The 9,951-nt window shown below is 33.0% G+C and overlaps 1 long non-coding RNA gene across 1 annotated transcript; it reads left to right on the top strand.

The window, feature by feature from the left end:
* Nucleotides 1-569: 569 nt before the first annotated feature.
* LOC140442645 (uncharacterized) lies at nt 570-2,692 on the top strand. The gene is made up of 3 exons (XR_011951095.1): nt 570-960; nt 1,013-1,322; nt 2,554-2,692. It is a non-coding gene; the product is annotated as an uncharacterized lncRNA (long non-coding RNA).
* The last annotated feature ends 7,259 nt before the right edge of the window (nt 2,693-9,951 follow it).

Here is a 9,951-nt window from a genome sequence, read left to right as displayed (position 1 = left end):
TACAATAGGTATCAATAGCGGATTGTCAGCAGGTTGGTCTTTAAAATTTCGCATAGATCTTGTCCCTTACAATAATATTCACATATGCACAAAATCGCTGATTAATCATTTTTGGTAACAATATATCTAGAGTGTTCGATAAAAAGAATATAAGTAAAAGCCATTTATTTAAATAGTTCACTGTGAAGCAAAGGTCAAAATGTTATTTGCGTCGAAGAAGACTTTAAAAGTATATCTTTCCCTTGTATATATCTTGTCTAAATAAAATAAAATTATTTGGTTTTATAGTAAAAATAGTTAAATGAACTTTTAATTTAGTAAAAACAGTTTATGTCAACTTGTAGTATATTGTTTATATACGTCGGGTTTGTGAAATTATTTAGGCCAGTACAATACAAAAATTAAGACAAGCAATAGATAACCTTAAAATAAAGTGATGAAAGTTTTTATACTTATAAAAACAATTTAAGAAATTATTGAAGGCAAAATAAACATTCAATTTTTTAGTGCAATCTATAACTAATATAACATTTTTTTAAGTTTCAGCTTACCAAAGGATGTCCCGTATGCAAGATATCCAAGAAGGGATGCCTCAGAGCAGTATTTTATCGCCCATTTTATTTAACATAATTGTTCCAGATTTACCAACAGATGCAAAAAAAGTATAGCCCTATAAGCAGACGATATCAGCCCTGTATGCATCAAAAAAGGATGACAGAATTGTCCAGATACTAAAAAATCAATTATAAAGAACTGCAGACTTTACAAAGAAAGGAAAAATTAAGATCAACTCCGAAAAGACGCAGTTGATTATCTTCACACAGTAGCATAATCCACTAGTAGTCAAACTTACGATGAAAAGAAACATCGTCCCATCAGAAGCTTCAGTCAAATACCTAAGAGTACAATTCGACATGAAGCTAAACTTCACAAAAAACACACAACAAATAAAGATAAAAGGTAATGTCGCAAAAAGACTAATTCAACCTAATTCAACTAATTCAATTTTCAGGTCTGCCCACTATCGAAGGCCGACAAAATTTAACTTTACCAGGTCTACGTTAGATCGGTACTACTACATACAGTCCCAGTATGAAGTTCCACAGTAAAGACTAACTGGAAAAAACTAAAAGAAGAGAAACATCGTATGACAGAATAATTGACGGGTCAACATGATAAGAGTGAAGAACAAATGCAACCATCAAAGGAAGGCTTCAGTACACACCACTGGCTAAAAAAAGGACAAAATACTTCTTACATGGAGCCACAACAAGACTTATAAACACCAGGAGCATTCTTAACAAAAATCCTACACAAAGGATGTACGCATAAGAACAAGATTTTTATCCATTAATAATAACAAATAGATCCATTATATATATATATATATATATATATATATATATATATATATATATATATATATATATATATATATATATTACATATTTAATCCATTAGTAATAACAAATAGAGACCAAACACTAAACCTTGACGCAATCTTTTGTTATAAAGTATATTAGCCTCTGTTATATCTGTCCTAACACGAGTTTTTACTCCATCATACTTATTCCTCATAAGATTCACATACTCACACTTAACAGATTTCTTAAGATGGATTTGCAGTTTGACGGATTGTAGACGTAAACGCACCGTAGACGTAACAAATGGACTTTAAATATTATCTCAATTTATAAATCTACGGACTTGAATTTTTGCGCATGAGTAGAAACAGTGGCTAGAGTTGGTTACCATGGTACTATGATATCCTTTAATTATTTATTATTAATTTTTTATAAATTATTAACTTACCGTCCATTGTAACAAATAATCAACATAATTCGAATATGTTGAGAAATAACTTTACAAAATGGAGGGCCGGCCACTTTGGTTGACAGCACAAAATTCTTTCTTATGATTGGCCAGACGCAAGAAACGCACTGTAAGAGATGAAAGTTGGCCAACTCTTCTGTTCCAGTGCGCCTCACTTGCGTTCTGTCGTGCCTTTACGTTCACTTATAAATAAGAGTACGCAAAATTATATGTTGATCTTTTTCCAGTGCGTCTACGTTTACGTCCGTCAAACTATAAATCTAGCTTTACTCAATTTTCACTACATAATCTCTTCCAATATTTTTTATAAGCTCTATCAAGATTATTCGCCCTCGCGAAACTTTGCTTCTCTATTTTCATACATACATTAGCTGCTTTATAACGAAAATTTCATCTGTTGTTAACTAACTCAATTACTTCTAAATTTTTAACTTAATATTAATGTGCTTTTAACGCTACGTGTTAAAATCAAATTATATTATTATAATCATGTTTAATATGTAATTTATTATTTTTTCAAAATATTGTCGTCTTTTTAGTCTTTAAAAACCATTCAGTTCTTTTTTGTTGTTTTAAAGTGTAATATTAAGTATATTGTAACTATCAATAATGAATATTAAAATTAATTAGTTTTAATTTTGACTTGTTACCACCTATTATGTGCTAAATATCTAAAAATTATGTGAAAAAATTCTTCTAATTGTATATTTTTTGTTGTAGATGCTTAAATTAAACATCAAAATGAAATGCTATAGAAAGGAGCTCTACCCGTATACTGTAATGAAATTTGTTGTCGCTAAAGCCCTTTGTTTGGGTCAGTATAATCCAGTTCATTAAATAAAGGGAAGTCTTTAATTAAAGCCAGTAAGACGATAAGATGATATTTAGACTGTAATCGCTCTTAATAAAAACACGTGCTCCAATTTTTTTTTCAATTATTTACCTTCCCTCCCTTTTCCTTTTGTGGACCTATACTGAATTAAATATTTATAAGGTTTCGTAAGCCAACATTACAAAACAATGAATAGTGGCTGAAATATAAAAAAAATAAAAGAATAAAAGGCAAAGGTGGTTTTACAAAATTTATGCAAAAAAGTATCTTTCTTATTTTTCTTAAAATTTTCATATATTTCTTTACCAACAGATATCTAAGTATTCAGATGCAAATATAACAAAAACAAACCACTTGTCTTTGTTATATCTGCTTAAAGTAGGTAAGTATTTTGTAAAAACTTCTAAACAGTAAACACATTCCAAGGTATTTAGGGATGAATTCCAGGTCGGAGGACGGTGCAATGTGTGTAGTCAAAGATGGAAAAATTCTTTGGAAATTTGGTCGCATGCTGAAAGAATTCGTATAAATATTAAAAGAACTTATCAAATTGGGCATAAACTAACTGAAGCGTAATTTTTTCGAATTCAAACTTTAATAGATTTTTTGCTCGGGATGCAAGCCAAGTAGTGTTTGCTTCTCTTCAGTCATATGTACATATATATGTATGTATATATATATATATATATATATATATATATATATATATATATGTATATATATATATATATATGTATATGTATATGTATATGTATATGTATATGTATATGTATATGTATATATGTATATATTGTTGTACTTTTGAATGTCCATAAGCAATAAAAAACCGATATACAAATTTTATTACTTAAATAAAAATTAAAATTATTGATATTTCATAAAGACACGGGCATATAAATTTTCAAACATCCTGTATAAGACAAAATATGCATTTTAAGTTGTTCGAAGAATTGTTCATTAGGCCATGAGACAAGACTTTCAAATATTATCGATAAGAAATTTAAATAAGTCGGTTATTGTGGAATGGATTTACCCGGAATAAAAGTGTATATAGAAAGTGTTGGAACAATAGACCGGGATTTGCGGGAGTTTTTCTCCCCGAAAGATTATATCGGTAAAAGTTTATTAACAAAAGACATTGAATTGAGAAACAGGTATCGTTTGTAGCTATTAGTAAGAAATATTTGTAAAGCAGATAGATTTAGTTAGAATAATTAAAGAAGGTTGTTTTCTGGAATTACCCGAATGACGTTTTATAGAGAGAGTTGGTTGGTAACGATATACGTCACAGAGGGGGATGATTTTTATTGGTCAATTTTTGAATGCAAGGAGGTTGGTTTTGGCTATGAGATAGGAGAGAGAAAAAAAGGTTGGTTAGTCAGTTTTCGTCGTCCAAGAAGGAAGGAGCTTTGTGATTTGTGTTTGTTTGAAGTCCCGAAGACGTAATTTACCGGGTGTGTTTATTTGCGGTGTAAAAGCTGACCAGTGTGAGGAACGGGGTACAGAGAGATAGAAAACCAAAGGGCATAAGAATATTAATAGCAGACGAAGCCGGAAACATTTGGAGTTATAAACAGGCGCGGAGATTGGCTCAAAAAGAGGCTGCATAGACTAACACGAGTTGTTGGGTTGCAGATACAAGGACAGATAGGAGAAAGGTGTACGTCATCTGGACCACAATAGGAGCAGAAGCAGAGAAAGGATTTTTTTGTTGTGGCGTGGCCATAGAATTGCAACGGCAGAGAAGGAAAGGTCAGTCAATTTTCATTAGAGCCGGAGTGTGATTTTCATTTATTAATTAAATAAATTGAATAAATAATAGAGACAGTTAATTTTGCGATCACTTAAAAAAAAAAGAATTATAAAAAGAGCTTAGTTATAACACATATTAAAAATCAATGTAAAATAACATTTGGGTCCATGATAGAAAACAACTTCTCATATATTTAAAGTTAGTATATTGCAAATATTACAGGATTGATTGTTATATAAAATTTCATTAAAATAAAGGACATCTCACATATAGTTCAGTTGAAATTCTATGTATTTTATTCAGGTCATATTACCTATCCCGATTAGGAAGCCAATTGGAAAATATTTTGAATCCACGATCAAAGGTAAATAGTACAATTTAAATAGCCTGAGATTGTAATTAATTAATGCTGATTAATTGTGATTAATTGGAGATTAGATCATTTAATAACAAAATGGCCCCCAACGTGTAAAGCTTTGAAAAATATTTCTAGTTGGCAAATTTAAAAGGATAAGAGTAGACGAGCAGATATTTGAAAGTTTATATGTCGGGGATAAAGTGAAATATGTAAAAATTGAGGACATAAAGATTTATATATTTTTTTTAAGATACAATTTACCATAATTGATTTATTCGTGATATTGACAATTTATAGGTTACCATACTTGAATTATTTGATTGATTTTGACATTTGATATTTTACCATTTGATTTATTTGTGGGATATTGAAATTTGATACTCGTACTCAAGAGTTATTACATTTGAACAGGAAAAGTCCCGTTTGTTGCAACAGACCAGTAGAATTTTATATTTGGCGGGGATATTATTGCACAAATTTCAAAGTTTCATATTTGGCGGGGATAAATAATCTAACGAACATGTCGACCACAAGGAGTCAAAGCAAAACGCAAGAAAGGAAAGAGGATAAGATAGAAGAGGAAACAATTATTGATGAAGGATCGGATAATGAAGGAAATGCTACAATAATGGAGGAAAGAAAAGAAACAGGGATGTTAGAAAAATTATTAGCTATGATGCAAATACAGACACAACAAATACAAGAATCGTCACAAAAAATGGATAAAAATCAACTGGAAACAAAACACATAATGGATGAAACAAAATAAACAATGGAAGAAAACCAACGGGAAACAAAACAAACAATGAGCAATATAGAGCAGCGTCTGGAAAACTATGAACAGGAAATTAAAGGATGTGTTGAGGGGATAAAGAAAGAACTGATACAACAAATAGAAGAGATTAATGAAATTAAAAACAATATGAAAGAACAAGAAATGAGAATTAAAGATAATTTGGAGGAATTAGAAATAAAATTTGAAAATGCGCTACAAGAAGACCGGAAAGAAACGGAAAGGAGATTTAAACAAATTGCAGAGATGGAGATAAGGGGAGTAGAAAGAAAGGAAGTCATCGTACATAGCACAGAAGACGTAAAAGTACGATTTGGCGGGGATATAAGGAAAATACACCCAGTGCCTTTTATAAATAACCTAAAGGAAAAAGTCAAATACATAGGACCGTTTGCAACAGCAAAGGAAACCATCAGAAACCATCTCAAAGAAGAGGCAAATCTTTGTTTTGTCAGCAAGGAAGAAGAATTGGACAATTGGCAAGATTTTGAGAGAAGATTCTTAAATTATTTCTGGGGAAAAATCCAGCAACTACAAGTAAATAAAGAGTTACAAAATGGAAAATACCATGAGAGGATGGGCGTATCAGAAAAGATGTACGCATTACAACTCTATAATAATGCAAAACATTTGCAATATAATTATTCATCAGAACAATTGGTAGAGTTGATATCGCGACATTTTGAAGATACCTTGGAAGACCACATAAATCTCCAAAATTACAAGGACATTGACAGCTTATGTCAATTTTTGCAAATGAGAGAATCACGTAGGCATGAAAGAAGAGAAAGAAGACCGCAAGAAAATTATAGACAAAGAGAAAACCAAGAATATAGAGATAGAGGTCAAAATTTTAGAAGAGATTATACAAGACGAGAATTCATACCTAGACGGGGATATGAAAATAGACCGAACGGAAGAGAGAATTATGAACCCAGAACCCAGAGATGGAATGAAAACAGGGATCGGGAAAATCAGAGTAGAAATAACCGCCCATACCAAGGAAACAGATACAATAACCCACGGAATGAACAGGAATCTCGCGGTAACCGATACGGGAATGATAGACCAAAAGAGAACAGAAGAGAAATAAATAATATGCAAAGAGAAGAAAATGAATATGAGAGAGAAGATGACGGGAGAGAAAACACAGAAGAACAACAGGCGTGTTTTCAAGAAGGCGCTCACTAAAAACGAAGAAACAAACAGGAATTTTTTGTCACCCCAAGGAATTTATTAAACTGGCAGGAAACAATGAAAAGAGAAATGGAGTTAATTTAAAATTTGTGGATGGATTTATAAATGAGAAACCAATTAAAATTATGATAGACACAGGATCTGAAATAACACTGGTCAACAGAAAATTAATCGAAGAAGTAAGTTTAACAAGTCTAATTTATAAAATACCTAGGGTGAATTTAGTGGGCGCAAATAAACGGACATTGGCAACAATAAATGAAGGTATACGAGTAATCGTACGATTGAAAAAAAATATGTATGCACTTCAATGTGTAATAATGCCGAATATGTCACATGACATGATTGTAGGCGTTGACGAATTAACGGAAAAACATGTAATGATCGACTTCAAAACCAATACGATGAAAATAACAAAGGAAAAAGAAGAAGAACAGGATAAGGAACAAGAGAAACAAATTACGGACGAATCAGAGAAAGAACAAACGGTGGAAATCAACCTGGCGACGAAGAAAGGAAAAGGAAGAAAGAGGGGAAAAGGTCTGAAAAAGATCAAAGAAAAAAAAACCTGGGATTCCTCAAAAGATGAGAAGAGCTCAGGAGAAGAAGATGGAAAAATTTTGACAAGAAATGAAAGCAAAACTTGGGATTCCTCAAAAGAAGAGACGAGCCCAACAAAAAAAAAACAAAGGAAAATGAAGAGGACACAATGGAGACAGTGGTGTTTGAAGAAGACACGGAGTACACGGTGAATATGTGCGAAAAATTTGATGGGAGAGACAAAAAATTGATTTGTGGAGAAGGCAAAGAAAATGATTTGTGTATAATTTTAAGAGACTATGAAACGCTGATAAATGAGGAAAACCGAGTGGCCACAAAATACGAGCACTCATTTGAGGTGAAAAACTTGGGAAATTTTCGATCGAAGACTTATCCAATTCCTTATAAGTATCGGCAAGAAGTAAAGCAAGAAATCAAAAAAATGTTGGAAGATCAAATCATTGAGAGATGTGACTCACCCTATATTAACCCAATTGTGATAGTGAAGAAGAGCAGTGGAGAGTTAAGACTTTGTTTAGATGCCCGAAATATCAACCAACACACAGTATCACAATATGAATCACCGTTAAATATCGAGGCCATTTTTGGAAGAATCACGGGATCACATATTTTCCCAAAAATTGATCTAAAGCATAGTTTTTGGTTAATACCTTTGGCTGAAAAGTGTAGAAACTACACTGCCTTTTCAATTGATGGTATAGTATACCGATTTAAGGTAGTTCCGTTTGGATTACAAAGCGCCTGTGCAGCACTTGTACGAGCTTTGCATACCATTTTGAATCACCATGAAGAGTTCATCGTCCATTACATCGACGATTTATTAATTTTTTCACAAGATATGCAGAGTCATGTGGAACATATCAAAATAATTTTGAAAGAATTGGACACAGCGGGATTAAAACTAAACATTGAAAAATGTCAATTTTTTCAAAAGGAAGTGATTTATTTGGGTTTCAAACTTGACACCGAAACTGTAAGTCTAGCCGAGGACAGAGTAAAGCTCATCGACGAATACCCAAGACCAACAAATCTAAAAACATTGCGAGGGTTTCTCGGTACGATAAATTATTTCAAGAAATTAATTCCCGATTTAAGCCAAAAAGAAATTCCTTTAATAAAATTGTTAAAGAAAGGGACAAAATGGAATTGGAAAGAAGAACAGGAGGAAGCTTTCAAAATATTGAAACAAGAATTTGCTAAAGGAACAAAAATATATCACCCTATTTACAATTTGCCGTTTATACTCCGTACGGATGCGTCGATACAGAAATTTGCAGGAGTGTTGTCGCAGATACAAAACGGCCAAGAGGTTCCGATATGTTTTATATCTCGAGTGACTAAAACACATGAGAAAAAATACAGTGTCACCGAGTTGGAATTCGCCAGTGTACTATTTTGCGTAAACAAATTAAGGTTTTACTTATTGGGAGCTAAATTCACCATCGAAACGGATCATGCAGCATTGATACACATCATGAAGAATCGATTGGTAAATAACAGAATACACAGAGGCATTCTGCTCTTACAAGAGTATGATTTCCAATTTCGATACATCAAAGGGAAAGACAACATAATAGCTGACGCTTTAACACGGGACGAAGATACAGGAAAAAAGGAGACAATTACATTACATGTGGGATTGAATATATTGACACAAGACGAAGGGATATTTTCGTTAAATGAGATAAGGACCGACCAGGAAGGCCTAGAAGAAAGAGAAAAGAGAAGAGCAGAGCTAGAAAACGAGATATTTTTTAAGAGAATAGACGGAAAGGAATTATATTTAGTGACACCGACATTGGCAGAAAGAATCATCAAGAAACTACATGAGGAAAATGGACATATTGGCAGTAGAAAGGTATGGCTTGTATTTAGGGAAAACTACATCAGTCGACAAGATTACCGCATTGCAAAAGAGATCACACAGAAATGCGAAGTATGCCAGAAATACAAGAGCAGGAATTTTAAAAACGAAAATATTGCAAAGAGCATTGTATCCCGGAACAACCTGGGCATTATAGCCATCGACATGTTAAGCGATCTAATTGTGACCACGCAAAGGAACAAGCATATTCTGGTGATGGTGGATGTGTTCTCAAAATACGTAAAATTATATAGTTGCCGCACCACAAAAGGGGAAGAAATATTGAGAAAAATAGACAATTTCATCGCTACGGTAGGAACCCCAAGAAAAATTTTACTAGACAATGCAACGTACTTCCGAAATGATCGTTTCAAGGGACAGCTTAGAGGACGGGGAATCGAGACGAACTTTGTAAGCATCAGGCATCCCCAAAGTAATCCTTCTGAGCGATTTATACAAGAGGTAACGAAATTTCTTCGCATTGCAACGGATGGTCAACATCGGCGATGGGACAGAAAATTGGGAGAAATAGAGATGTACCTAAATTCCATGCCAAGTACAGTAACGAAAGAAACACCAGAATACATCATGAAAGGCGTCATGCCGATAAGACCGTGGGAAGATCCAGAACAAAGAGAGTATCGACAGGTTATAGAAACCGTTCAGAGGAGATTAAGAAGAAGCAATGTGAAATACATCCAGAGACAGGGTCATAATAGGAAACGAAGACCAGTAACTTTCCAAAAGGGTGACAAAGTAA

This window comes from Diabrotica undecimpunctata, chromosome 6 (genome assembly GCF_040954645.1).
Source record: "Diabrotica undecimpunctata isolate CICGRU chromosome 6, icDiaUnde3, whole genome shotgun sequence".
NCBI classification, from domain to species: Eukaryota; Metazoa; Arthropoda; class Insecta; order Coleoptera; family Chrysomelidae; genus Diabrotica; species Diabrotica undecimpunctata.
This window is presented reverse-complemented; position numbering and strand designations above follow the sequence as displayed.